This window comes from Physeter macrocephalus, chromosome 6 (assembly GCF_002837175.3).
Source record: "Physeter macrocephalus isolate SW-GA chromosome 6, ASM283717v5, whole genome shotgun sequence".
NCBI classification, from domain to species: Eukaryota; Metazoa; Chordata; class Mammalia; order Artiodactyla; family Physeteridae; genus Physeter; species Physeter macrocephalus.
The window spans coordinates 29,849,609-29,864,541 of NC_041219.1; the positions used below are offsets into that span (position 1 = coordinate 29,849,609).

General features: G+C 36.4%; 1 protein-coding gene across 3 annotated transcripts in view; it reads right to left on the reverse strand.

The window, feature by feature from the left end:
* Nucleotides 1-14,933, reverse strand: part of CDK17 (cyclin dependent kinase 17) — a 99,639-nt gene that overhangs the window by 65,543 nt on the left and 19,163 nt on the right. The window lies entirely within an intron of this gene.

Here is a 14,933-nt window from a genome sequence, read left to right on the forward strand (position 1 = left end):
AATGGTACAGATGAACCGGTTTGCAAGGCAGAAACAGAGACACAGATGTAGAGAACAAATGTATGGACACCAAGGGGGGAAAGCAGGGTGGGGGGCGTGGGGATGAATTGGGAGATTGAGATTGACATAATATGTATAAAATAGAAAACTAATAAGAAAAAAAGAAAATAATGGCAGAGAAACTAATGAAAGAAAAAAATGACCTGGGCACTTTTTAACTACAAGGTCAGAAAAAGTAACTACATTTACATCCCTGATTCACATACTAGCTGGAAACTCAGAAGTTATTCTTTACCCTTCCCACTCCCTCAACTGCCATATCCAATTCGGTCATCAAGTCAGATTGTGTTGCTTTCATATCCCTCACATTTCTCAATCCCATCCCCTTTTATCTTTTTCTACTGCCAGGCCTTAGTTTAAATCACCATAATTTATTATCTAAATCACTGCAAAAGAGTAATTAGATAGACAAGCCTCCGGCAATCATGTCAAGAAAAAAATAACATAAATGAATAGCATTATTATAACAACAGTGGAAATTAATTAGGTACCGTCTTGTAAAGTTAAACATTGCATACTCTATGATCCTGCAGTTCTTGCCCTTGGTACATATCCAGGAGAAAAGTTTAACACAAATATAAACAGAAATACTCATAGCAAAACGTCTGTAACAGCGTAACACTGGAAATAACACAAATGTCTATAGCCAGGAAAATGGACAAATTATGGTAAATTTGCAGAATGAAAGATTATACAGTGGTAAAATAAATGAACTACAACCACATGCACTAAGAATGAGTATTAGTGATATTTAACCAAGAAAGCAAGTGCAGAAGGCTAAATTTAGTATATTCTTTTTATAAAAACAAAAACAGGAAAAAATAAAACAATATATTGTTTAGGTAAACATACAGATGATAAAACTTTTATAAAATGCAGAAAACTAAAATACAAAGTTCAGGATGATAGCTACCATTTAGGGAGAGGCAAGGAGAATACATAGGAAGATGTAAGTTACTAGCAAGGTTTGAGAAATTGGATTCACAGATATTATTTTGTTGATGTATATAAATACATACACACTAGATAAGCAGATCATGCACAGACCAGAGAGCATAATCATAGCCAAGAATTATGATTAGCATAATTCTGTGCAAATTCATCGAAAATGTTAACACATTTGGGGGGTGGGGATAAGGAACGAAAAGAGAGGAATGGATTAAAAATCTTGAGAATGAGTGAAATCTTTTAATTAAAAAAAGGACAGAGGGCTAGAGTCAAAAGGGTTGATTTCTTTTTCCCAGTTCTGCCACTAAGTAGCTATGTAATCTTAGGCTAGTCACTTAACAGGTGAGTTTGCAAAACTGACTATGGTCAGAGGCGTAGTCCATAGTTCAGTTTTTCCTGAAACAAATGGACTATATTTAATGTTATCAGGTATGAAATCTGGTCTTTTTTGGAAGATGTGTCATTCCATTCTTGGCTTCCCTTCCATTCCTGGCCTGCCAACATTATCTAATACTTGTCACTGTACTATTTTGCACACAAATAACGCACCCAACTAATCATCCCAGCAGATTCTCTTCATAACTTATACTGATTATTACAAGCACTTAGGCTGAACTTCAAAAGACACATATACCCTGGGAGAACAACTGTGAAATGAATGTTGTTACTACAAAATAAGTATAAGTCAGGTTTAACTAGGTTATGCTACAGTTACAAACAAATCTTGGTGGCTGTGTGTGTGTGTGTGTGTGTGGTACGCGGGCCTCTCACTGTTGTGGCCTCTCCCGTTGCGGAGCACAGGCTCTGGACGCGCAGGCTCAGCGGCCATGGCTCACGGGCCCAGCCGCTCCGCATGATGTGGGATCTTCCCGGACCGGGGCACAAACCCGCGTCCCCTGCATCGGCAGGCGGACTCTCAACCACTGCGCCACCAGGGAAGCCCTTGGTGGCTTTAAATAACGAAAATTTTATTCTTTCATGCTGTATGTCCATCGGGAGTTGACTGGGACTCTGCACCAAGTCTTCAAGGACCTAATCTGAAGTAGCAGCCACCACAGGAAGGGAACAAAGAGTGTGGCAAAGAATATACTAACTCTTAAAGCTTCTATCTAGGGTATCACTTTTACTCACACTTCACTAGCTAAATCAAGTCACATGGCCATGCCTAATTTTAAGCAGGCAGGAATTGCTACCATGTTCCCAAGAGGAAAATCAGAATATATGTGAACAATTTTCACAATTTCACGTTGTTTTAGCATTTGGAGACAAACATCAAATGTAGTGTTAACATACTATTATGTATTAAAAACTCAAGAATAGAAATAACCAACATAATTGGTTTTTTAAAGATTTAACAACATAAAAATTCAAACAGCAAATAAAGAAAAGGTCAAATGCAAACCAAATCCCCATCAAAATTCCAAAGATTGAAAAAAACATCTCTACCCTCAACAAGCATAAAGACATCTCAAGGAACTATTTACTTTTTCCCCTAAAATCTCAGTACTGCTGACTAAGACATTCAAATTGTCCACAGGAAATTAGGAAATAAAATAGGAATAGAAATATGTCCCCCAAACTCTCATTCTGGAAAACAGTTAATTACAGATTTAAACTGTTTGATTTAAACTGATGGGAAGGTAGCCTGCACTAAAGGTATTACAACAGGAGTGACATGGGTCCCATACGATGTACCATGATGGAGGAAAGAAGTGGGATTGATGAAGGCCAGGATGATCCCACCAAATACTGGAGAGGGATGTATGTTGCAATCAACTGAACTAGAAGACATGGAAACCCTCTGGGTTACCCTGTATCTAGCATACACAAGTAATGATGATGAAAGTACACTGAAGAAATGGGTTCACACTCTATAATCACAATGAAGTTCTGTAGAAGGGAAAGGGAAGCTTGAAGGCTTAATCAAAAGTGAGACATGATAGGACTGATAACCTGAGAGGTATCATGATTTAGATTCTTCCCTGGAACAGAGTTGTATAAGAGTTGGTGAAGATGTGCTATTAAGAACTAGGCATATTCAATCACATGAACAACTAAACTGTAACAACTGAACCAGAAAGGTCCAACCAAGCCTCAAGTATGTGACTTCTGGAGGGTTATCGTATAATCTTTGATGTCATATTAACATTTGGTTTAAACATCTCAATATCCGAAGAGCTTCAGATGCCAAAAGTAATCAAAATAAGATCCTTCCCTTCATCAGATAATTTTTATCATGACTTCTGCCCTTTACAACCACTATCTACAAGCATGTTCATTATTTAAAATACTCACTGAGCATCCAGTATACACAAATCTTGTGTTAGGAACTAAGGACAGAGAGACAGAAGACACTACTACTGGCCTTGAAGGGAGAAATAAAATCAGACAGGGACTTCCCTGGTGGTCCAGCGGTTAAGACTCTGTGTTCCCAATGCAGAGGGCCGGGGTTCAATTCCTGGTCTGGGAACTAGATCCTGCATGCCACAACTAAAAGATACTGCACGCCGCAACGTAAAGATCCCGCATGCCATGACGAAGATCCCGCGGGCCGCAACTAAGACCCAGCACAGCCAAATAAATAAATATTTAAAAAAAAAAAAAAAAAAAAAAAAAAAAAAAAAAGCAAGGAAAGGAAAAGCAGACAACAGTAATGAAGTGTGATGATGATGATTCTCAAACAATTCTGGGACGGCAAATGAGGATGTCTGATAGTGGATACAAAGAACAAAGAAAAGGCCTCACACATTGCAGAGGCTCAGTAACTACTAAATGAAGAGTAGCCTAATGTGATCGCTAAGACTTTAATTTGCAAAGTCCTATTATTTTGACCAGTGTATTAGTCAGGAATCAGTCAAAAGACAGAAACGACACCAGTAATTTTAACAGAGAGAATTCAATATTAGTTGTTAATCAGGAATTGGAGAACTGAAAAGGTAAAAAAGAGGGCATAGACTGATAGCAATTTAGGGAAGCAGCTATGACCCCAGAGCTAGGGAAACAAAGGGAAGTGGCTGCAAGTATTAAAACTCAAAGGCCTGGAGAAACCTTATGAAACTGGGAACCAAATCTCTGAAAAGAAAGTATTCTTTGAAGCACACCAAGAACTTGAAGGAGGGTCCCTGCAAACAGCAAATGGGAGCCATTTAACACTCCTTTCCTGCCAGGGTGTGGTCCTGTTGCTGTGGAGATACTGACAGGAAGAAGAGGTAAACAAGGAGGAGCAAATCCCCTGTCCCTCGTCTGGCTTTACTGTCTCCCACTGGTATCTCCTATTTGCAGAAAGTGACAGGGAACCAGCTGGCAAAAGAGAAACATACACCAAAAAATAAAGTTTAGAAGGATGAACCTGAAGCTTACAGAAAATAGCTCAATAGCCAGCACCACCTATATAATTTTACTTCTCCATTCTAAATATTTAAGGTAACATTCTGCAAATATTTAGAATTACAAAGCTCTAGTTGAATGAAGGCTATTTGAGTCTTCTCATGACTTCTGAGGAAATTAAATAATCAAGACCAAAATGAGGACATCTATTTTAAAACCCAAACTTTAAAAGAACAAGCATTTCTGTACTCTATAAATTAGGCAATGTATAGATCTTAAAAAACAAAATCAGAATCTCAAGAGTTCAGCAAAAACTTGAAGCCTCAAATTTAATGTCTACATACAAATTTTAAACTCTCACCTATTCAAATATCAAAGGAAAAGATTAAGGTGGATTAATGAAAGGTCTGAATTGCTAAAATTTTAGATAAATGATATTTCATTACTTTCAAACATAAGTTGCTTTTTCTTTTAGACCAAATCTTAATCTTAGGGATTAATTTTAATATTTTTATTGCTTGAAATGTTCTGCATCTCTGGAATAGCTGACTTATGGATACATCATTTCAAACACACATTTCACCAAATCTAACATTCCATCTATTATAGAGCATAGCATAATTGCATAAACCACTAAGGAAAAAAATGCTATAAATTAAACTATGACTTCATGAATTCTTCCATGGACTTTTAAAACTTATTGAAAGAACTCTACTCAGAATACACTTTAATAACTTTTTTATTGTCAATTGCTGTTATACTGGTTTTTAGAGTACATATAAGTATTTTGGTTTCTTAAACTTCTACTTTTATTTTTCTTGTAGCTTTGTTTACCTTACTATTTACTCAACAAATCCCTTTTTCCAGAAAGAGCACAAAGATTAACCTTACTTAATTTCAAACTAGTGAGCTAAATAATATCATTTAATATTTGCAGGGCAAAGGCAGGGGATGGGAAATGAAGGGGAGAAATGGGTACAAGGTTTTTATTTGGGGGGGGAGGGTGATGAAAATGTTCTAAAATTAGATTATAGTGATGCTTGTAGAACTGTAAATATATTAAAAACCAGTGAATTCTGCGGTGGGGTGGGGATGGTGGTGTGCTGAATTGGGCGATTGGGATTGACATGTATACACTGATGTGTATAAAACTGATGACTAGTAAGAACCTCCAGTATTAAAAAAAAACAAAAAAATCAACTAATACTAAACTTTCTTTGGGTTATTTGTATGGAAATATGTTAATATAAATGTTTCAGACATTACATGAAATTTCTAAAACTCTTATATGTTCTGGTATATAAGTTGTAATTCTAGTTATTACTTTAAAATGTATATCTCAGGAATAACTTAAAAACCAAAAAACCAGTGAATTGTAAAGGAGTTTTATAGTACATAAATTATATTTCAACAAAGCTGTTAAAATAACTATATTTATGACAAATTCTGTTTTCTCACATCAAAACAATTAACTGAACATAAAATATTTATAGCGTACTTTTGAAATAACTGAAAATAACTATACATTAGAGCAGGGGTCCCCAACCCCCAGGCCGCAGACTGCTACCGTCCACCGGCTGTTAGGAACGGGGCCGCACGGCAGGCGGTGAGCAGCGGGCCAGTGCGCGCTCCCCATCGCTCGCATTTCCGCCTGAACCACCCCCCACCCGTCCGTAGAAAAACTGCCTTCCACTAAACCGGTCACTGGTGCCAAAAAAAGCTGGGGACCGCTGCATTATAGGATTCTCTAGTTCAGGTGTCAGCAAACTTTATCTGTGTATTACTCAACAGGAACTATTTTAGGCTTTGTGGACCACATACAGTACCTGCCAAATTTTTTAAAAACCACCATTAAAAATGTAAAGCCATTCTTAGCTCTGGAACTGTAGCTTGTTGACTCGACTCCAATCACATTCTGATTTCAGAAAACAAGCAGTCCAAAGTAGCCCAAAGGGATGACAACATTAAGGAGGAAACTAAACAGAAAAGCAGTACTAGTCTTTTGAGAAATTCATTTTTCCTCTCACGCACTGATGCGGGGGGGTGGGGGTGGGGCTTGGATACAAAAATTATTTCCACGTCATAAATCAGATATTCTAGATGTACCTTTTCAGTATCCAAGGTGCACTAATGGAAGATGCCAGCCCTCAGACACTTATAATCATCACATCCAAAAACTATTTGAGGGGACAATTCCAGAAGTGACTCACAGATACATGCCCTATACATCTAATCAAAATTCACATCATTTCCAGTTTTTAAAGGAAATAAATCACAGTACAGTTTTCAAATGGGATTCCACAGAATCCTAGGTTTCTATGAGGTGCTACTTGTTTTAGAGATCGTGACTTTAAAAAAAAAAAAACAGTTTTTCTTTGAACTTTGCACACTGAAAGAGAGCTCACAGTGCTGGAACGTGATCAAAGATCTCCATTAGCAGCTTCCTGTCTGCGAGCCCCTTGAGGCAGTACATTCTTCAGAATTCCATGTACATTGAATCACATAAGAGTACATACTCTTACATGTATGACTTCTTTACTCAGCATAGTGACTGTGAGATTAATCCATGTTGTATGTACCAGCAGTTTGTTTTTGTTGCTGAAGAGTATTCCATTGTATGGATATACCACTTTCTCTTCATTAGCCTGTTAAAGAACACATGGGTTGTTTTCCAGTGTTTGAATGTTCCTAGGAACGTTTTCGTACAAATCTTTTTTGCTGGGTCATATGGTAGATGCATGTTTAACTTTCTAAGGAATGTCCAGTTTTCCAAAGCGATTGTACCAGTTTTATATTCCCACCAGCAATGTATGTTCCAGTTGTTCCACATCCTCATAAACATTGGTTTTATCTATTTTAATTTTAGCCATTCTGATGAGTTACATCTCACTGTCATTTTAATTTGCATTTTCTTAGTGACTAATGATTTTGACCATCTTTTCATGTGATTATCCATATAATATAATCCATCTTCAAATCTTTTGTCCATTTTTACTCATGTGTCTTACTAAAATTCCTTTATGTATTATATAAGTCCCTTGTCAAACATATGTATTACAAATTTTTTTTCTTGTTCTGTGGCTTGCTTTTTTTGTTCTCTTAATATTGTCTTTTAAGGAACAAACATTTTAAATTTTGATAAAGTCCACTATTTTTCTTTTTTTATTTTATGGTTGGCTCTCTTTGTGTCCTAAGAAATTTTTGGTACCATAAGATCACAAATATTCTTCTACAAGCTATAGTTTTAGCCTTTCAATTTAAGTCTATTATCCACCTTGAATTATTTTTTCTATTTGTTGTGAGGTATGGGTTAGATGTATAAGGTTATACCTGTAAGTCATTTCTATAATTGTCTTTGTTCCCTCAAATATTTTTTGAATAGCATGTGAGTTATTCATTTCTTTACTGATTTTTTCTGTCTGCGTGCCCTATCAGAGAGGTCTATGAGAGAGGTCTAATAAATCCACAAGTATAACTGTGGACTTATCTGTTTATCCTTGTAGTTCAATTTCTGTTTCATATATTTTGAATCTATGCAATTAGGTGCATACAAATTAGAACTGTTGTACCCTCCTAATGGGCTGACCCTTATAAAATTATCCCTTTTTACCTCCAATAATGTTTCTTGGCTTAAAGCCATTAACTTAAGTGTAGTCACACCAGTCTTCTCTTGGCTAGTATTTGCACAGTATATTGTTTTCCACCTTTTTACTCTGAACCTGTTTATGATTTGTAGCACCTTACAGATAGGCTGTACTTTTTTATTCAGTCTGATGATGTCTTTTAATGGGAGCATTAAATTTCATTTAATTATTGATATAGTTGAGTTTAAGTCTACCATCTTTCTATTTGTTCTCCATTTGTCCCACTGTTCCTATCCTTTGTTCTTCTTTTCCTTCCTTCTTTTCTATTAATCAAGTATTTTTTATTCTATTTTATGTGTTCTATAGGCTTGTTATCTTTTAGAATCACTCTTTCAGTGGTTACTGTAAAAGATACAAAAAAGCATCTTTATTTTCTATCTTACATTAGTACTTTTACCGTGTCCCCAACAATGAGAGATTGTTACAACTGCATTTACTTTTTTTTTTGCTACTGCTATCATATAATATATATCATATCGTACATACAGTGTCCCCTTATATGCAGTTTCACTTTGTAGTTTCAGTTACCTGCAATCAACTGCAGTACAAAAATACTAAATGAAAAATCCTAGAAATAAACAAGTCCTAAGTTTTAAATTGCACACCATTCTGAGTAGTGTGATGAAATGTCACACTGTCCAGCTGCGTCCTGTCCAGGATGTGAATCATCTCTTTGTCTAGCATATCCATGCTGGATATGCTACAGCATCATGAGTCACTTAGCAGCCATCTCAGTTATCAGCTTGACTGTCATGGCATCGCAGTGCTTGCATTCAAGTAACCATTATTTTACTTAAAAATAGCCCCAAAGTGGAAGCACAGTGATGCTGGAAATTTGGATATTCTACTAAACCTTATCATAGGTATTAGGTATGTATGTATAGGAAAAAACATAGTATATATAGGATTCAGTACTACCCAGTTTCAGGTATCTACTGAGGGTCTTGAAACATATTCTCCATGGATTGGGGCGGGGGCGGGGGGGGGGGGACTATTGTATGTTACATTGTTTCCCGATATAACACTGTTAGACATTGTTAATACTGTTGGTTTAAGCAGTCAATAATCCTGCCTACCATATTTCACCTATCTGGTACTCTTCATTCCATCATGCTTCCATCTGAGATATTTTTCTTTATCCTGGTGAACTTCCTTAAGTGGAGATATGCTGCTGATGACTTCTCTCAGCTTTTGTTCACCTAAGAATATCTTTATTTCACTTTGCTTTTTGAAGGATATATTCACTGAGTATAGAATTATTGGTTGGCAGTATCTTCTTTCCCACTTTAAAAATGTCTTTCCACTGTCTTCTGACTTCTATAGTCTGCTGAAAAGCTGACTTGCCAAATTCTTAGTTCCTTCTAAGTAACATGTCTTTCCCCCTCTGACTGCTTTTAAGGTTTTTCTTTTATATGTGGATTTTAGCACTGCGATCCCAAGCTGTGTGCTGAGGAAAACACAGCAACATCTGTCAGATACTGTACTAACTGCTACTGCTAATTTATCTGGACCTAGCTACCAATAAATAGAACTATTTGTTACTTCTTTTGCATTACGGGTGCTATGAAAAAGTTTCTAAGAACTAAGGCCAAGTGTACTTTTCTTTGTCATCTATCCTGTTTTGGGTTCACTGGCTTCCTGTCAATCACTGGTTTGTAGTCTTAAGTTGCAAAAAATAGTCATTATTTCTTCAAATACTGCTTCTGCCCCTTTCCCCTATCTATTTCATCAATGTCTTAGGCTGTTCAGGCTGCTATAACAAAGTACCACAGACTAGCTTATAAACAACAGAAGTCCTAGCCACGGCAATCAGAGAAGGAAAAAAAACAGAAATTTTATTTCTCACAGTTCTGGAGGCTAAAAGTGTGAGATCAAGGTGCCAACGTGGCCATGTAAGTTGCAGACTTCTCATTGCATCCTCACATGGTGGAAGGGGCTGGGGAGCTCTCTGGGGTTCTCTTTAATATGAGGATTAATCCTATGTGTAAGGGCTTCACCCTCATGACCTAAGCACCTCCCAAAAGGCCCTACCTGCTAATACCAATACACTGGGCATTAGGATTTCAACATATAAAATTTGAGGAAACAAACATTTGGAACACAGTACTCTGGGACTCCAATTATACTTTATGCTGTTCTGCTTCTTTTCATCTTGTTTTCTCTCTGTGCTTTAAACATATCCTTACAATAACCCTCCCAGGGGGTACTATCAAGAAAGATAGCAAGTATTACAGGAAATCACTTTAGTGTGCTTGGTCTTCTACTCTACTCCCTAAAATGGGGAAATGAAAATATTTTCCCCTATGTTACACAAATGAACTTCAAAAACTGCCTTGAAAAAAATTTAAGATTAGAAAATTACTCCTCCCGTTTAGGCAGAGAGCTGGGAATCTAGCCCTACCATTAGTCTCATCCATGGAAAAAACTATTTAATATGTTCAAGGACTTAAGAGGTCACCGCAAATATGAGACAGAACAGTATATAAGGAAGGTGCTGAACTTGCAAAAAGTATTACTTGGTTACAATGAAATCTTTTTCAGACACCAAAACTTTGTCTATTTATCACAAATATTTTTTTGCCAAATTAAATATCCTCTGAATGTTATTGTATTAATATCTATATTTATCCATAAACATTTTTAAGCTTTGAATTGTCCTTAAATATCATTCAATGTTAAAATTAAAGATAAAATTGCTTTTCTCTTCAAAGATGAAATATGCATTGATAGCCACAACACAGATAATTCGTTTACCAAGTTACTGTTAAAATAACATGAATAACACCAGTATGTACCTAGCCTTATGGAGTTTACAGTCTTCACATCTTATCTGACTCTCTGAATAATTCTGTGAGATAAAAAAAGGTATTATTATTTACCTTTCCCATTACACAAATGAGAAAATAAAAGCTCAAAACTTAACTCACCGAAGAGTCATTACACTGAGTAAACCATGATAAAGCCAAAATTCAAATCCTATGGGTTCTTGCCATTAACCTACACACAAGTAAGTTGGTTCATGTGCAGATTACAAGGAAACCACAAACGGCCTTTCCTTTTAATTTTTGTGAAACTGAGTAATATTCTTGAGTAAAATAAGTCAAAGCACTTGTGATAATCTTTTTCAAAAGAAAAAACCACAACTTAAAGCAAATTTAGCAATATAAAATTATCTGAAAGTCAACAGATTTTACTTACTATCCTACCAAAATGTGCTTAACAAATTATTTCCTAATGAGGGTATCTTATCTGCTATTTCTTTTAAATATAAACTATGTTTATACAAAGTAGATGATATTATAAATAGTACATTTGCAGGAGACCTGTAAGTCTTCCTCCTTCCTCCTTCAGAAGGCCTACAAACATTACTCCTTCAGCAGAATCATAAAGATAAATTCCAGATTCAATTCCACAAATGATTAAGAAAATTTTTCAACTATTCCTGGTTATATTTCAACAGTTCTGAGAAGACATCTGAGAAAGGGAAGGACAAAAAGCCTCTAGCAAACCTTCAGCAGCTATCCAGCCTTCCTAGTCACTGTATTTTTAAATGAAGTTATTTTAAATTATTAATAGACTCTTTTTGAGGACAGTATTGTCAAGTGTGACACATTCCATCAGAGAAATAAATAGGCCACAACCATTACTGTATGAACACAGACATTACCCTTACCATCAATACACACATAGCAAGCCATTTTTGTCACTACTTTAATGGGCAGTATAATCCAGTCCTTCATATAAGAAAAAGTAAAATAAATATCTACATGAAAAGCTCCATTAATTCTAAGTATAATAAACCATAGCCACTACCTGACATATTATAATTATATTATATAATATCTGATGTGACATATTATAATTATATTATATAATATCTGGTGTTACATCTAGTGTATTGCAATATATAGGCTAAACAGACATGAAAAAAGTAGACATCATCTCTGAATGATTTGTGTTATTTAAATTCCACTATCCCCCCACCAAAAAGTCAGTTATTAGTAACTCATGCTTGTTTAAAGTATTTGGTTAAGGCTAAGACCCATAATTTGATCCTTATATAAATCAATTAGCTTTGCACTACTAGGAGTATAATGTATCCATAACTCTGGACGTTAAGAAATGGAACTCTGTATCATTGGTCTTATGGGAATTTAGTCAAGATTAAAGGTGGCTCATGTCATCACTGACACAAAGGATACACAAAGGATGTGACCTTGGTTTGATAGCTGGGTCCTTTTTTCTGATTAGAAAGATATTAACTACATAAGTCAACACAATTTTAATACTTACAAAACATCTGAATATATTTACCTCCTTATTTCCTTTTATCCTCTCACTGCATGACATTTTTAATGATTTCTACTTTTGCTTCTTATTTTGTTCTAACTCAGTATGTCCTCCAAGAGCACTTGAGCACTTGAATTACTAACAGTTGAAATAAGAACTATGTGAATTATACTTAATGAATTAGAGCAGATTCAGGGTTATTTCAATAATGTCACTCCCAATAATGAATGGGAGAGAAGAATGATTTTATAGTTTATGAATTGGAAATTGCTCACAATTCTGTCTCTCTTATCTATAGTTTTCCATATGTGAAATTATCTTTGCTGTCATGTGAGTCACAGCATAAACAAAATTGAAATCTCTAGAAAATAAAGCTCAATAAAACCTCTATAGTGACTGGTATGAGTATTCAGAGAATAATGGGAGGCCCAGATTTATCAAAAGAAAGCAATGGTCCAAAAATGTATACATCAAGAAACACTGGTCTGCTATCTAACACAGACAAGAGGGTTGTCACACTCTGGTGGCTTTTTTAAGAAAAAGGCAGGTTTACAAACACAGTCTCGGGTCTATTTTATCTATACTGCTTCCATAGGAATGGTCTAGGAGGTTTCAATAGGAAAAAAATGAGTAGAGGAGGGGAGGGATTATTTCTCTATTCAACTAGCAATACTACATTAAGACTTGTTCCTTTTACTGTTCTGAATCCACCTGTATAAAGTATAAAAAAAAAGTCAAGACATCACAATCTTTAGATGTGGCTATATGTTCCCATGCTATTTTGTGGCTAGAAGTTAGGGAAGTGACTGGAATTGTTCCCTCTCTCAAAGGTAGGAAATGAGAGGTTATCCTGAGGTCAGGATCCTCTAATGTGGCTCTTGATTTAAATTGTGTTAACTTGCTCTGCTCCAGGATGAAAGCAATTATGACCAGATCAATGTGCTCTGCAGCTGGTTAGTCAGCTGCTCCAGAGTAGGCAGCCAGCAAAACAGCTTTGGGGCCCTCTCCGGGCACTGTGCCTCCTAAGATTCGAGAGCAGGCCAATGCTGTTGACATTAATTCTTAAAAGGTATTTTTAGCTCCCCGAGATAAGAAGTAAAATAAACATAAATACGAAATATCCTCCTTTTAATTTTCCAAGTAAGCTATAATTGTTGAACCATTCCACATTTTAATCTAACATCCACCAGAAAATGAAATATTTTGACACCTCTGTATGAAACTATTATACTGGCTCAAGAGTCTGCCGTCGAAGCATCAGCTGATTCCTTGGAAGAGGAAATTCAAAAGGAAGCCATTCTGTGTTTTTTAAAAGGGGGCAACCAAGGCTAGAAAGGAGCATAAGAGGGTTTCCAAACCTAGGTAACTAATACAAAGTCTTGTTAAAGGACACAGCTTGCATACAAAATTTTATGACCACTGTTATAACCACAAGTGGTATTAACTATGGAATCACAGCATATTCCAATTTTACTACAAAATCCATGTTAAAGTTTGAAAATGTGCTTCAATCCTACTGCTAACTTTCAAGTTAGAGTTCAAGAAAAATGTCTGAGGGACTTCCCTGGTGGCCCAGGGGTTAAGAGTCCTCCTGCCAATGCAGGGGACATGGGTTCGAGCCCTAGTCCGGGAAGATCCCACATGCCACAGATTCAAGAAAAATGTCTGAGGGACTTCCCTGGTGGCCCAGGGGTTAAGAGTCCTCCTGCCAATGCAGGGGACATGGGTTCGAGCCCTAGTCCGGGAAGATCCCACATGCCGCAGAGCAACTAAGCCCACGTGCCACAACTGCTGAGCCTGTGCTCTAGAGCCCACGAGCCACAACTACTGAGGCTGCGTGCCACAACTACTGAAGCCCACGCGCCTAGAGCCCGTGCTCTGTGACAAGAGAAGCCACTGCAATGAGAAGCCTGTGCACCACAATGAAGACCCAACACAGCCAAAAATAAATAAATAAAATAAATGTTTTTAAAAAAAGAAAAATGTCTGAGATAGAATGGTATAGTCACTAAACACAAGAATTGGTGAACCACCTAAGGACCAGTCCACTAATCAAGTCAGTAATTCAATAAATCACAAAAAAAGGGAAAAAATTACCTTATGCATTTTAACTTAAAACATTCAAATGTGCTCACCAATCTTCTGCTGTAAAACAAAGGCCATGATAGGAATTTCTTACATAAACCCATGTGCCAATAAAGACTCTACCATTTCTAGTCAATTGCTTTTAAATTGAAGCAAAAGTTGAAAACACCTATAAAGCCAAACTTCTAGATTTGTATGACCCTTCCAGGCTTTTAGTTGTCTTCCTTACATCTAGATCCACGGTTTGTTTTTTTTTTAAGCAACCTGCCTTTATCAACTCTTTCCAAAGTTTTCACAGAAATAACTCTCCTTATATACTGATATTTTATTGGTTCAGGTAAATATTTGATTAAATTATGTAATTACAAGTAAAGCTGGCATACAACAACTGGTAGGAGAAGAATTAAGGTCGAACTAAAGCAAAGCCTACTAGTCATCAGTTAGTATTGAACATGCCATGACCATCAGTCAGTAGTCTTACACAGGGACTGTAGGCCACAAATCAGTCAGAGCTTCTACCGCACCCTCACTTGCCTTCTTAAACACCGCACACAGATGTCTCTGCAAGCATGCAATCAC